This window comes from Cylas formicarius, unplaced genomic scaffold, assembly GCF_029955315.1.
Source record: "Cylas formicarius isolate icCylForm1 unplaced genomic scaffold, icCylForm1.1 PGA_scaffold_2__14_contigs__length_35257938, whole genome shotgun sequence".
NCBI classification, from domain to species: domain Eukaryota; kingdom Metazoa; phylum Arthropoda; class Insecta; order Coleoptera; family Brentidae; genus Cylas; species Cylas formicarius.
Genome location: NW_026844319.1, coordinates 16,114,372 through 16,129,784, shown reverse-complemented (window position 1 = coordinate 16,129,784; position 15,413 = coordinate 16,114,372). Strand labels below are relative to the sequence as shown.

The 15,413-nt window shown below is 33.6% G+C and overlaps 1 protein-coding gene across 4 annotated transcripts in view; it reads right to left on the bottom strand.

The window, feature by feature from the left end:
* LOC132698404 (uncharacterized) overlaps positions 1–15,413 on the bottom strand; it is a 125,781-nt gene that overhangs the window by 56,118 nt on the left and 54,250 nt on the right. The gene's annotated exons all lie outside the window — the stretch shown is intronic.

Genomic DNA, 15,413 nt, shown 5'->3' with positions numbered 1-15,413 from the left:
ATATGACGCTAGTAACTCTATTAAATAATTGGTTCACATGGCATCTCCATATTAAATGCGGGCCAAACTGAAGACCTAAGTATTTTGTTTACCATTAACATACATGTGTCGTGTGGGAGTATAATAGCAGGATTTCGATTTAATGAAATGGGAGGCGGTCTCTTCCGTTATTTAACTTTTATGTCCTCGAGACATTGAAAAGCGTTTTATCAATCTTCCAATCAATCAAGTTCGATTGATTGCAATTCCGAGTTACCGCTAACGCCCCGACTACGCGCTTGGAGACATTTCCCGTTTCTGATGGCGACGTAAAAAATATTCGCGTTTCGCCTGAACAATCGGGTTTAGAATTATAGACCAGATGTGACGACGTGATTGAATCGGGCCGGCCTATAGGTGCTAGAAATATATGTCATAAACAATGCCTGAGGTAGGATATTAAGAACAGTTATGTAATGTCAGTAGGGCAAGTCGATACGTGTAAAACAGCAAAAGAGGTGTGGCACACCAACGCGCGTCTGGCATCTGAACGATGTTTAGTCATGAGCGGACACTCGATTCTTCAATACAATAATACAATAACATGGAGCAATTTTACAATATTTTTACCTCAAATGGAGTGTTTTGAGTTTAAATGTGTTTATTAAGAGGTGGTTAATGTTACGTTGACTTATACTAATACCCGGTATAAACGTAAAATGATAGCATACAAAATAATGATGAACGGATGGTCCGACTATGATCACCATCATCAAGATCATGACTGTGAGATGACGATAATGTTTTGGTCATATATTTGTGATTGTGGTCTGAAGATGGTCGTAAAAAGGTCCTACGAATACGTAGAAGAAGTGCTATCTATAGTTGTTCATATTTATCTCAACTAAACATTTACTTATTGGGATCACACATCTGCTTTAAGAATAGACGGATTAAACTCAACGCAAATCGAGATTAAGCCAGGAATAAAATGGGATTGGACATTATCAATTCTACTCTTTAATGTTTACTCCGATAGAAATTTTAGAGAAGCACTTTCGGCAGTATGGCGAGATGGCACGGTACTCCTAGCATCCAGTGATGAAGATCTCAAGGTATCCCGAACAAAGTCGAGATATGTGCCGGAGCTGGTCTTGAGTTTGATATATAGAAGACGAAAGTTTTAGCAATTAGTAGAGAAGAAGCAAGTTCTGCAAGTGAAACAATCGAATGAAATATCTTACCTGCACTCTAATAAAAAATGCAGACAGGGAATAAGAAATAATATCACGTGTTGCTTTGAAAAATATGAGTAAAATCTTATGCCGCAATGATTTAAGGCTGTCTCTGAGTCATGGTGTTAAAGAGATTATCGCAACGGAAAAAAGAGAATGTTAAGTATGTGATGAGAAGCCGAAGCTATCGTCTATTACAAAACATAATGCAAGGCAAAAGTGACCAGTGTGCTGAAGGAACATTTAAGAAGAAGGGTGTTGCCACTCCTATGTTATACAGTATAGTAACCACATAGTAAGAATTAAGAGAAATTAAAAACTGCAACTTATCAGTTTATTCTTAATATTGAGTCCCATATAATCAGAAGATAAGGTGCAGTGACGAAATAATGAAACAACAATAATCCATTTTGCTCTTTAATCGGAACAGGAATCTATGGAACACAGACAATCCCAAAAATTAACGGTCTTCAATTTGTAATTAATACCACTGTCATGGTGCAAATGAAACAGTACAGTACGCCAATTCAGTAGTTATTACAGTAGAGCCGTAAAGTATTAGATCGCGAACAAACGTTATTCTGCTGATCAGATGTTCTATAGGACAATGGAGTACCAATAATCACAAGTAACAAATAACGGAAATGAAAATAATGGGAATAGAAGTCTAGAGAGCTTTTTAGTATTTCCTTTTTGAGAATAGTGGATTGGTTAAACTAATTCAGTTGAACGTTCGAGCAAAAAATGAATCTGTAGCATTAGTAAAGAAAATGACAACGAAGCAAAGACTAACCAAAACACCCTTAATATTTCTGATTCATCAGAGGAGAAAAAGATGGTTTTTAGCACTTAGTCTCTTGGTGATTTAGCGATTTAATAATAGATTTGTGTCTAGATGGTAATTAAATTGTTATTTAAGGTGATTTTGGGCTTTTCACTGTATGGAAACCTCAGTTTTCAAAATTAAGCCGCAGTAATCACAAACTGGAAGCTTTGACATTTCCAAGTGATTTGTTTATGTTGACTTCCTGTTTCGAATCATTTGATGATTTGATATCAACACAGGTCCAGATAGATTTATTTACGACGAAAACATTTCTTGTCGGACTTGAAAGCTCATACACAGCATACGCGCCACTGACTCCATTTCATTGGAACTTTTTCGAGATAGCTCGTGCTCGCGCATATCAAATCGAAGCTATTTACTATTGGCGCGATGCGCCGACAAGAATCTCAGCTATGCTCCGCGTTTATGTCACCACTAAGGTTCGGTTTGTTTTTATAATTGCCTTACGCGCGAAGAATGGGGCCGCACGGCAGAATGGAGGGCATTTGGATACAAAAAGTGTCCCGGCCTTGGACGGACGCCCACGCGCCGACGTGGTCCGCGAAGTTTTCTCTTTTTTCGCGATACCCAAGCCTACGGCGACGATACGCATTTCTAAACTTCCTCGACGATCTTTTTTCGACGTTTTGTACGAGAGAAACCGACCTATATTTGCTTCTCGAAACTTTCTGAAGCGATAATTTTTCTCCGCTTTATCATCATAAAATCGGAAACTTATACGAGGTGTTCCTTCTTGATGTGTCAATACAAATTTTTAAGCTCATTTTCAAAAAAAAAACTTAATATGCACGCATATTTTAGATATCTTTGTGAAACTTGGCAATTCCATTTTTGCATCATCTAAGTCAGATTAGAATGCACTGATAAGTGATATCAGGAGTATATGGATCCTTAAAAAAACGCTAGTTCGAGAACGGACACGGGAGATAAGTTTTTTCTGGTTGCAATTAAAATAACAGAATACAAACTACTTTTTCCGAAAAATCCAACAAAACCTACAAAATAAAATACAAACATCCAAATCTGTGGATTCGTTTAGTTGTTGCAGAAAAAAACAGCTTTCAATTGTGATAAATTGGTTAAGGCTTTCGCGGCCCGTTGATAAGCTATTATCTGTATCAAGTAATTCCAATCGACGACGGCCTTTAAACCCGTACCAAGATAATAGCTTAGCTTTCAATTGTATTGCATTATTCAACAAGAACGCAATGATAAAATGATTTTTAACTTTTTTTTAACCAAAACAATTGTCAGACAATTCCAGGCTAGAGGTTTGATTTTATTATTTTAATCAAAAACGCTGCATGCGACGTAGAACGTAAGAAAATATTCACTTGACGTAGTACCATGTATTTGTTCAAAAATATGCGATATTGCTGACTGACGCCCCTGGTAGGAATTTTAAAAAATGTACACCTGAAAATTTATTATTCATTTACCAAGTTTTACTAGGTTTTTTAGGTAATAAAAAAAAGAAACTTAATAATCCTGTATTTCAAATGTTAAGAAGCTCAGTAGATCACATTTTTTTTGTTAAAGTGAGGTCAAGAATTATCCTCTTCAGTCTTGAAATAGCATTAACGAACCCCGTATATATATGTCTGTGCCTTGCGTGCCATAGGCAAGATTCCACTGATATCATATCTGGACGTTCGACCGGCCAACCGTGATGGTCATTATTTCCGGTCCAATGATCTTCATTCTGTACTTTGTCATAGATTGTAGAGAATTCCAGCCGTGGCATGGTGCAAATTGCAAATTCATGGCTGCCTGAACGCGAAACCCTTTACTTTCCTCGTGACGTTCGAGATCTACGGGAAAAATTCTTTATTTATAATAGTATTAATGGGATCAACTGCACCGCGGTATTCACCAATTACAGAATAATAAAACAATTCAATAAAAATATGTCGGATGCCCGTGTTAGGGAAACGGGTAATCCTGCAAATTTGAATAAACGTAAACGTAAATAACGTAGTCTGAAGGGGCTTAACGCATTTTAATGAAGTTGGAGTAGTTAAGATCGATTTTTCCTAGGCTATAGATTGGTACCAGAAAGCGTTTTTTGACAGAACCTCAAACAAAATAATTTTATGAAAAAAAAAACAAAATATTGCGTTTTTTTATTATTTAAAACTACACCTCGATATCTGCATCCTAACCTAAAAATATTGAATTTTGGGAAGCACTTCATACGAGCTGTTATTTACGAGCTGCTATTAATGCGAATTTGTCCCTAACTGACGAAATAGTAGCTGACATTATTACTATAGTTTCAAATGACTTCTTTTCACTTGTTTTTCATTAAACATAATATTTACTTTTCGTTGTAGACACTCTAACTAAAACACTCACACTAAAACTAAGAAACTTTACAGTTTTTCGTTGAACATACCAAAGAGATCGACCCAGACTAAGAACACCTTAGACCTTTGCTGCACTGCCAAAAATCAAACAGACAATAAGGTGCAATGCAGCTGTGAAAACATTGATAACTGCATATTTTCATATTTTGACATTTGTCAGTGATGATAATTTTGATGAATACATTTGTGCTGTCTAAAATATACCCAGAAAGTAATGGTCGCAGAAAACTAACTAAACCTTCTGAAACTAATCCAGACTAACCAAAACAAAACGAAAAGTAATGGTCATAAGAAAAGAATAATATGAAACACGTTTACAAAAACAAACTCAAGACTATAGTGTCGTTCATAAAACTTGTTGCATAATATACCATAAGAAAATTCTTTATATAGAACAAACAGAACCCAAACCCAAATCGAGAACGTTTAAATGTCGATCAAGAAACTGTATCTAGTAAGATTTAATTAACTTTCAACTGTGTTTTAAAAAATGGATGGTGGTCTAAAGCAAGGTTTTACAACCGGTATAAATATGGTCTCAAGGTTTCGTGGTGTCAGATACACCCGCCTCCGAAAAACGATATCTTGTCGTTGGGCGTTGAGAAAGAATTAAATAAACAAAGTAACGCTATCTTTATTTCCTTTCGAAACGAGTTACAAAGGTCACGCAGTTTGACGGAACAGCTAGGTACCCGAATTTAAACAAAACATCACAATTAGTATCGCGATTCGGTATTCCGAATGCTTTAATAAACAAATATACACATACTATAGTTAACACGCAACAAATTCTTTAGCAATTGGACTTTGCAAAAAACCGTAATTGAAATGCGGTTAAAGTGGCGAATAATTCGGCATGACAATTTTATACGTTCGCTGTGCAACAGCTTTCTAGCGCAATTAACTATAGACGGAAAAAAATACAAAACGTTGTCTTGTTTTAGGTACTTCAGCTAATGGTGCAATCTAAAATGAAAGGCAAGCGTTTTAAATATCAATAGAATTAATACCAATGTAGTTATGGAATATTTCCCATAACAGTATTCAAGTCTAATAGCCTCATATTTTGAACACCATTTTGGGGATACTTTTGATTTTTTTAACAAAATGATATTTTTTAAACATAACAACAAACAACATAAAACAGATATTCAATTAAGCAAAGAATAAAGTAAGAAAATATTTGACCAAATTAAAAAATTATTTGAAGTCAATTTCAAGTTCCAGAATAATGAATTTTTTCAGCAATAACTTTTAGAACCCAATGAGGTACCTATTTGTGGTCTAAATTTCATTTAGATATATTTCTGAGATATTTCGGGCGGTGCCACCCCACAGGCTATATACAGTCAGCAAAAAAATGTCCTTAGCAAATCGCCGTGTTTGAGGATTGTATAAACATTAAATGGTGTCTGCCAATTTAACAATTTTTCAACTGTCCGATAAATTTCTAAGGAATCATTGGCAAATAAACTTGGTAAAACAATAATAGAGTAGAAATCAAAAAAGAAATCAAAATTTACTTTTTTAAATAAAATAATCACAATGCCGTGTATTTCCTGTTCTCGATCTGCTTCGTCTATAAAAATCGTCAAGAATCAGGAAAATGGTACAATATATGATTCCAAAATGTCTCAAATCACTGTCAGTCGTCATTCCTCATCCATTAACTACGGGAAATTCTGTGCAGAGGTTTAATGAATTGTTCAATCGATATTATTTTTTTTATTATTATTTTCAACCAGAAGACAATGTCCTCATCTGATGAAGAAGAGGCACTTTTGTTACTTGTCTTAGAAGTTGAAGAAAATGTGAAGTAGGTATATTTTTATCTACACAGTATTTATTTATTAGTACACGATTGGTGCTGATTTTTGATTTTAGGAAAGAAGGCCGTTTCATGGTATGAACTTGGAAGGAAACAGGTATGGAGAATTTCATTCACTGATTCAAAAACGCTTTTATATATATATATATATATATATATATATATATATATATATATATATATATATATATATATTTCAGAACGACTAGTGAGTGTTTCGATGAAATCACAAATGACCTTCGAAAATTTGACACAAATTATCGTGAAGCTATTTCACCTGAAGAACGACTTGCCATTACATTAAGGTAAAAAAAAACAAGTTAAGAAAAATTAGCTAATGTGTTTTTAAACGAGATAAGTAGGAATTATTATTAATACATATTATTGTCACTGAGGGGAAAAGGAAGTAACAGACACATGTGTCAGTGAAGTATAAGTATTATCGTTCTGTGAAAATTTAGATGAAGAACTGGGATCTCCACCACTGGTGCAACATTAGAGCTATCATCATGTAAAAATCCAGATAAAGTGCTGTAAAGAGAACTATTCCAGTTTCAGGGTTAGGCATCACATTTGTGTTGAGTTCCTCATGATGCAAAAGTTCAAAATATTTGACCATCTCTCCTACAGAAGACGCTGGTGTAGAGTTATTACGCTTTCCGCTGGTTTAATTATATATAGTTGAAGAACTAGTTGAAGTGGTATTTGTTACCATTATTAATTTAGATGGCTGAGTCACATTTAATTTGTTTGTTTGTTTCTCGAAGTTCCGTATTTTTTTCAGTCGGAACTCTATCTGCATTTTCGGAACTATCTATTTCAGTGTCAAAATTTTCTGAAACGGGTTCTAATTCAGGTTCCGCAAGATCGATATTTGTAGGATTATTGCAAATTTTGGCGAAAGTCAAGCAGGGCCGAAAAGCTGTAATTTTTTCAGCCCACAACCATTTTTTTTAATTACTGCTTGTCCCGTTTTAGTTTTGGCAGACCTGATATATTTTGCATATGTATCTTGCAGATTTTTCCATTTCTCAATAGGCCCCAGTTTTAGAGTTGGTCTTTCAACAGTAAGTGCAATCCTGACAGAAGTTTGTAAAGCTATTTGTACAAAACTACAAGCAACCATGTTACCGTAAAATGTCCGGATAAAACTGGATCCAATTATTGGTGCTATTTACACAAATTTCCAATAGTATTGATGGCTATTGTGAGACCTGATTATAAATTTTTAGGTGTAGATATCGGCGGATTTGCTAAAAACAGCGGTTAGAAGAAAATACAATGAATGTTCCTGGACCTCAAAATCTGGTTGGATAAAACGAACCCTGTGCGCATATTTTAATTGGCGACGAAGCTCTTGCACTGAAGCGAGGTCATATTTAATGAGGCCCTTTCCATATAGACAATCTAGGACAGACATTTTGAAAGAGAAATATAATGAAAGACTCTGTTCTGCAAGAAAGGTGGCAGAAAATGCCTTTTGCATATTACCTCAAAAATTTCGTATATTTTATAGACCAATGGAAACAAAGGTGGAAACTAAAATTTTAATTGGAAAACCAATCATCAAATCAATCATCATGTTTTAAATCGTACGCGACGAAAAAAACGCTGCACAATCGCAGTTACAACGGCAAACTGAAGCGCACGTCTTTGTGTTTCCATAAGCCGCCATTAAATTATAAGGGAGAGAATTTTTCGCGTTGGTTTGGGGGTGCCTTAAACCGGTCAGAAGCAAAAAGACTAAATCTAGACTCGCAGGTTATATAATGTGGCAAACGCAGATAAAGGGTTACTTTGTATGAGTAGTTGTGGTGGGGTGACAAGTTGCAACCTTGTCTTACTGCTTTTTTGATAACAATTTTGTTGCTTCGCGCTTTTATGTTAATATTTTGGTTCGAATATAAACTGAATACCCTTTGCTTCGATGCTCAATGTGATGTAATTTATCGTTCGTTTCGCAATTTGCACTTTGCGGATTTGCCTAACCTTTTTCAAAAATGATTTGCTTCAGTGACCTCGCCTACGCGCGATTCAGCAAAGCGCACCACGAACAACGCCATAAGTCACGTATTAGATAATATTCTAGAGGCGGAGAACGTTGTAGGTGTTTGGATTAGTCTTCTTATTTTGAAGAATTGATTTTTGCGGCGGCCTAGCATGCGATCCCGCCATAAATCCTCAACGGCCAAGCATGGCACATAATAAATGGAGATCGCCAGCAAGCCAAAACAGCTTGTAGTGACTTTTATTAAATGTGTTAACGGCCGGTGAAGTAATATTCTCGATAAATTGTCCGGACGAGATGCTTATGTATTTCTAGTGCGTTTCTTTTATAAAATTTATAGCCCTGACTTTATTTTCCCACCGGCTACTCGCGGAAGCGGAGGTAATAGTCTATTTATTTTTCGGAAAACCGGGTATCGTTAAGTCGGGGATATAACGGGGGTATATGAAGAACTTCTGATCAATATAACACGAAATCGCTACTAAGAACGCTAATCACTGAACGAGATGAATATGCAGCAAGATAAAGCAGGAAATTTTCCTGCCACAATTCTGTTTCACTATGCAAACATTTTTAGCGATATATGAAATTCCAAATTTTTCGTGAAACGTTAAATCTCTAATATAAATTAAATAAATTTGTCCGCAAGTTATTGACATCCCAAGCAGGTATTAACATAAAATTCGTGGGAAGAAAGTACTTGTACCTGTAAACTATATGATTTTTGCGGTCTAAATAGTATATTATGCAAACAAGTTTGATAAAATTCACTTTAGTCATTAGTGAGACCACCATCCATTTTTTAAACACAGTTGAATGTTAATTAAGTCATATAAATTGTTCTCGATATGCGATTTGGTAGTTCCTTGTTTGTTTTGTAAACTTGAATTTTCTGATGTTATATCATGCAATGTTAAAATTATATACTGAATTCTTCTAACTGAACTTTATTACAAACATGTGCACTACCACAGTTCTATTGTTCTGTTTTCCTTTTAGTTTCTGGTCAAACAAAACACAGACCACAACCAAAAGGCACAGAATACAAAATAGACATTGCCAACTTAACCCTAAGATATAAAATCATAATTTAACATACCTCCTTGATTTTGTATCGTAAAAAAAGGGATTCATTAATTGCCAAACACATTTGTCATTTTATATGTTGTTCACTGATATTAGCGATATCTGAGTGCGCAGTTTTTGAAATTTTTCTTTTCCGAGTGATTTTATAAGTATATCCGCGAGTTGAACATCAGTGTTTACTTTGACGACATCAATTAGACATTTTTTGTAAAAATCGATAATAAAATGATAACTTACGTAAATGTGCTTTGAATTTTTTGAAAATTTGCCATGTTTTGCCAGACTTATTGCTCCTGTGTTGTCTTCATAAATTTTAATTGGACTCTTAATTTCAATACCTAACTCCTCCAAAATATCTAAGTACTATGTTATCTTACCTAATTCTGTCATTTTAAATTTTTTATTTAATTTACCCTCAACCTCGTTTATTGCATTTAAATCTCGAGTAAAAATTAATACGTCATCAACATACAAAATTACATATATTGCTTTTTGATCAGTTTTTCTCATATATAAACAATAGTCATAATTTGAGCGAACAAAGTTAAAACTTAACATGAAATTATAAAAGCGTGGAGTTTCTCTCAGACCATAAAGAGCTTTCTTTAATAAACATACCTTATTGGATTCCACTTTGTAGCCGTTTGGTGGATAAATAAAAGCTTCTGAGTTGATTTTTCTATTTAAAAAGGCTGTTTGCACGTCCATTTATTCTATATTCTATCCTTGATTGTATGCTTCTGATAATAAAACTTTGAAAGTACACATTCTTGCTACCGGTGAGTATATTTCTTCTTCTTCTTGGTATACTTGTTGAAATCCTTTTGCGACTTTTCGATCTTCATATTGTCCATTTGTTTCAATTCTATATATTCATTTACTTTCGACAATTTTCTTATTTTCGGGTATATCAACTATCGTCCATGTTTCATTCTCCTCTAAACTTCTTCATTCATTGGTATCTTCCAGCTTCTGCACCATTTATTGCGTCTTCATAACTTTCTGGAACTAAAACGTTAATAAAATTAACATAAACATCATAACCATCATATCGTTTTGGTAGATTAATTTGTCTCTTTGGTCGACTTGAATCTAATTTTTCTGTGCTTTCTTCATTGTCTTTTTTCTTCGGTGAGCTTTCTACATTCTGAACCTTATCCCTGTTAGTTTCTTTAACTTCTCCATTTTCTTCTCAATTGTCACTTTCATAGGAGATACTCTCCCTCAAGCTTATATGTTTTGTGTCATTTTCAATAATTTGTACATTTCTACTAATTATTACTTTACCGTTAACTAGAATTTTGTAGCCCAGGTCGGTGTATCCTACTAAGATTCCTTTGACAGTTTTTGAATTTAATTTTGAATGTCTACATTCTTCTGGAATTCTAACATATGCGGTGCTTCCATACAAGCGTAAATTAGATTCATTGGGTTTTGTATTAAAAAAAATTTCATAAGGTGTTTTTTGAACTTTTGTGTTTGCTAACAAACGATTCCCAATATAGGCAGCCGTCCGAATACATTCTGGCCAATAAGATTTATCAAGTTTTGCTTCAGCTAATAAACATCTAGCACGATTCATAATTGTTCTGTTGTGTCGTTGCGCTGCGCCATTTAACTCATGAGTATAAGGAGGTCCTGGTGGTAGATATATTCCTTCGTAGTTAATGAACTGATAAAAACCTTTATTCCCGTTTTTTTTGGTGTTTAATTCAATAAACCACCGCAATTTTACTAAAATCGTCAATAAAATTTACAAAATATTTTTCACCTTCATAACCTTCCTGTTTTATTGGACCGTGCACATCTGTATAAATAATCTCTAGTATATCATTTGCTTTACTTCTATTGTTTTCAAATTTTAGATTCGACATTTTGTTTTCTAAACAAGTCTCACATTTTGAAAATTCATTTTCTAATCTATTTGGTAAACCCTCAACCAATTGTAAATTACACATCAATTTTAAACTTTCAAAATTTGTGTAATTTCTAACACATTTGTATGATAAGATTCTGCATTTTCATAATCATAAACATTAGTAGTTAGTTCATATAACTTATTTCTTTTTGTGGCTATGGCAATTAATGTACCTTTGCAATCAAAAATTTTAGCATTATACTTTTAATATGTAATAAAATTATTCTGCTTAATACAGACACACTTAACAAATTATGTTTCATATTTGACACAAAATATACATTTTTAATATTTATTTTTATGATTCTGCCACAAACTTCAAAGCATTCATTAATATTACCTATCTTTTCCGATGTTAGAAAAAAACCGCCACCTACCTTGACATTTACTGGTTTTGTAAGATTTATGAATTCTGAAAAATACTTATCAGTGCTTACTATGTGGTCTGAACAGCCAGTCCAACGGCCATGCAATGTGATCTTCTTTTGCTGGGGAATCTTCAGTTTTTGTCATCATAACCTCCACATGGAATGTGCAATTGCTGTCGATATCTTCTACTTTTGATGTATTTGCGACATGTCGACTGACTTCGTTGATAATTACCTCGGCCTCGTGAATAACTTCTGCAATATTTTTGAATGTGCCCTATCCGATTGCACTTGTAACATTTTGGTAGATTCTCACTCTGTCTGTAATTTGCAGAAGTTCCTTGACTTCTTGATTGCTGACTTGGATTTGAATAAATTGTTGCTCCTTTTGAGGTGCCTCTCTGATGTCTTCCACGTGAAACATTGAACACTTGTGACATTTTATTTCCACTCTTACTCTCTCGTTTTTGAAATTCTATATTTAGTTTTCATTTGACGTACTCGTCTGATTTTTCTTTTTCAGGTAAACCATCTACAATGTCTAATATATGAGAAAGACTTTCTGGCAGCGCAAGCAGTAAATAGTTTAGTTTGTCTTCGTGGGTTATGCCTTCTCCTGTATTTTTGAGTTCGTTACATAGTTTCTCGAATTGATTGAAAAATTTCGTTGGGTTATATTGTTAAATATAACAGCTTTCTTTTACAGAACAGCTTAATAGCACTGCTCTTTACCAAATATAGTTCGTCTAATTTTTGTATCATCTGTTTTGCCGTAGGCTGTGATACAACTAGTTCCAGTTGTGTATTGTTGAGACTACTTACTTTGTAGTTCTTTGCTTGAAAGAACTTTAAAAGGGAAGAAGCCTGAAAATGAAAAGGAAATAAACAAATTGCAAAAGCCAATTTCACTTAAGCCTATCCATAACAAAGAGGGAAAGAACCGACTTGGTGAGTCGAACACATTGAGCAGAAATTTATTCACTATTCGATATTGTACCGCATAAACAATGTGTTATTTTTTAAATTAAATTATTGTAAAACAACGCTTCTGAAAGGATTAAGTAACGTACCCGTACCTGTACGAAACATTTCTTATTATCTACGCCACTAACCCAATTTTTGCCCAGGAAGTCTGCGAAGGAAACAAAGAATGATAATCTAAAAACATAATTACACCCGTTAGGCCAGTAATAACGGCTTTCAGCCGTCGGTAAAAAATATGTGCGTTATATTTAGTAACCGCATTAATTTATTCAAATTACGAAATCGGCTTACTTTTAGCAGTTCCTGCATCGCGCAAGTTTTTCCTGGAAATGGAAATATCCGAAGCCGATCTCTTTCGCGGCTTTATAGAAAATCAAAACTCTTAGGTATAAAAAAAGCAAAAAATTTTTCGAAACCTTCAGTCTGGGATTGTTCGGTGTCTTTTAGCGCTACAGATCACTGAATTTATCTCCCATTGTGCGAAAATACCTAAAATTATAAATTAAAACCGACCGCTTTCTGTGTGTGTGTAATGTGATATTATTTCCCGAAATTTCAATTTAAGACCATCGTACATCTCAGTGGAGGTTAATATAATGCAGAGGAAAAAACAAATACAATGTTCACCAGAAACCCTTCGAAAAGAGCGCATAAAATTAATATACCTAAAAACTCAAAACAATTATGCCTTTTTTAAGATAATAAAAAAATTTATTTGTAATTCATACTGCCATATGTACATTTAACTTACATTTCTTAAATTATTTTTGGTACTGATTTATTTTTTATTTACTTACACAAATGACAAAATCTAATTAATAATTAGGCCCGCAGATGCAAATAATTTCCACCAAATAAACATCCTTTTGTTAATTAACACCAGTTTTTATTAGTAGTAGTAGAAATATTGAGAAATAATATTAAACAATATCTTATTTAGGTTATCTGCCGTAAGCATTAACGTGTACAAGAATCCCCATCACTACCAGCCTCACAAAATCCATATTGGCATAAGCGGAAGTATTCCAGTTATGTAGATGGAGTTCACTTGATACAAGTGAAAAATTAAGAAAAGTATATTTTTGCAGAATACATTTTAACAAACTTTGTGAATTATTTATTTTTGATTATTGGAACATCTGATCTATTTCTTCATAAAAGCTATCAAAAATTTGTCAATTTTTATTACTCACTTCACATAATTTGATATATTTCACTTAGCATCGGATACCCTTATTTAAAATGTTAGCAATAATCACTCGACATGTTTCGATTAAACAAATATAACTTTAAGCCCATATCCACAAGATCGTTGGAAATTATATTATTCAAACAAAAGGAGAGAACAAAAAGAGAGAAAGATATTAAAAACCTTTTAATAATTCTTAGTATATTTACTTAATTTACTTTACTTATATATGTTTTATATTCATATCGCCGTAAGCGTATTTTGCCACCTATGAAAAAAGTTCTTATTTTCGTCCAAATCTTGGGTCGAAATTCTTTACGGATGCCACTGATAAAAGTTCGAAATAATATTTTGCCAACAAACGTATGTACAACTCCTACAAAAATATATAAAATTATGATATAAACATGTTTTCTTCTTAGAACACTGGTAACAGTCAGCACATTATAATGCAATGCAAGATATTCAGGAAACCCGCTATATCGACCTTTAAAGAGTTGCCAATTGCAAAGTGTATCTCTTGCTTAAAGTGAGCCATCCAGACAGTTGCGAAAACTGTGTGATATGATCAAATTTTCATACTCCATAAACAAATCTGAGGCAAGCATTCTGAATTCTGAATAAAGCAGACCAAAAAACTATGAAACAGTAAGCAACGTAAGATAAAATCTAAAAATCTGTTAGTCGTAATTTGCAAACAGTTTCAAGGGTGTCTCTCTATATACATATAATTTGCCATAGGATACTTATTAAAAAAACTTACTCTATATGGAATGTTTACAATTTTATTACTGTGTGCAAATGTAATAATATATTTATAAAACATAAAACGTTCCACAATTTACTGCTGATGATGCTTGTTTAACAGATATATTTTTTAGAAAATCATAACTCCCCACTTATCTTAATCATTTTTTTACAATTTCGCGAGGGTTTCTTCATGCATTTAATGATGTTGAAGACTAATAGGATAATTTTCGGTTTTTGTTTTCTAGCGTTAAATTAACCGACCAAGCGAAAGTAATCACAACTTAATGAATCGGATCGGACGATTGTGGGAGAAGACCTAATTTTTCGCGCCAACTTTAATTAGTCAGAGCAGAAAGGAAAAGTTCATTTTTAATTATAGCGTAACATACGGGGTATTTTAATTACCATTATCATTATGGATTTATGACTTATTACGAGCCATTGTTAGAGGTGTTTTGAATGATGTGCGAGCGTTACCGGCAAATTGCATTACGAGGCACATCAATGGAAAGTTAATAGATCGGAACTGTTCCGACGCCAAACGTTTTGTCGGTTTTTGTATGTAAATTTTTTATTGGGTTTGTGTGAATAAAAGTTTTGTGACGTCTAACGCCGAGTGAAAAAATTGTTAAAATATAAACATAACATATTCTTTGAATATTTTTTTTAATTAGCAAGAGTTAGAAGAAATTTCGGTATTTAATTTAACGAATGATATTCGGTGAAAAAAAAAATCAGTTTTTGACAATGTTTAATTTAGTTTTTTGACAAAACACCAGTAGTTGATTGAATTTGTGATGGTGCCGTGATAACTTGCAAGTAAAACATACGTAAAAATTATTTCGAGTTTGTTTC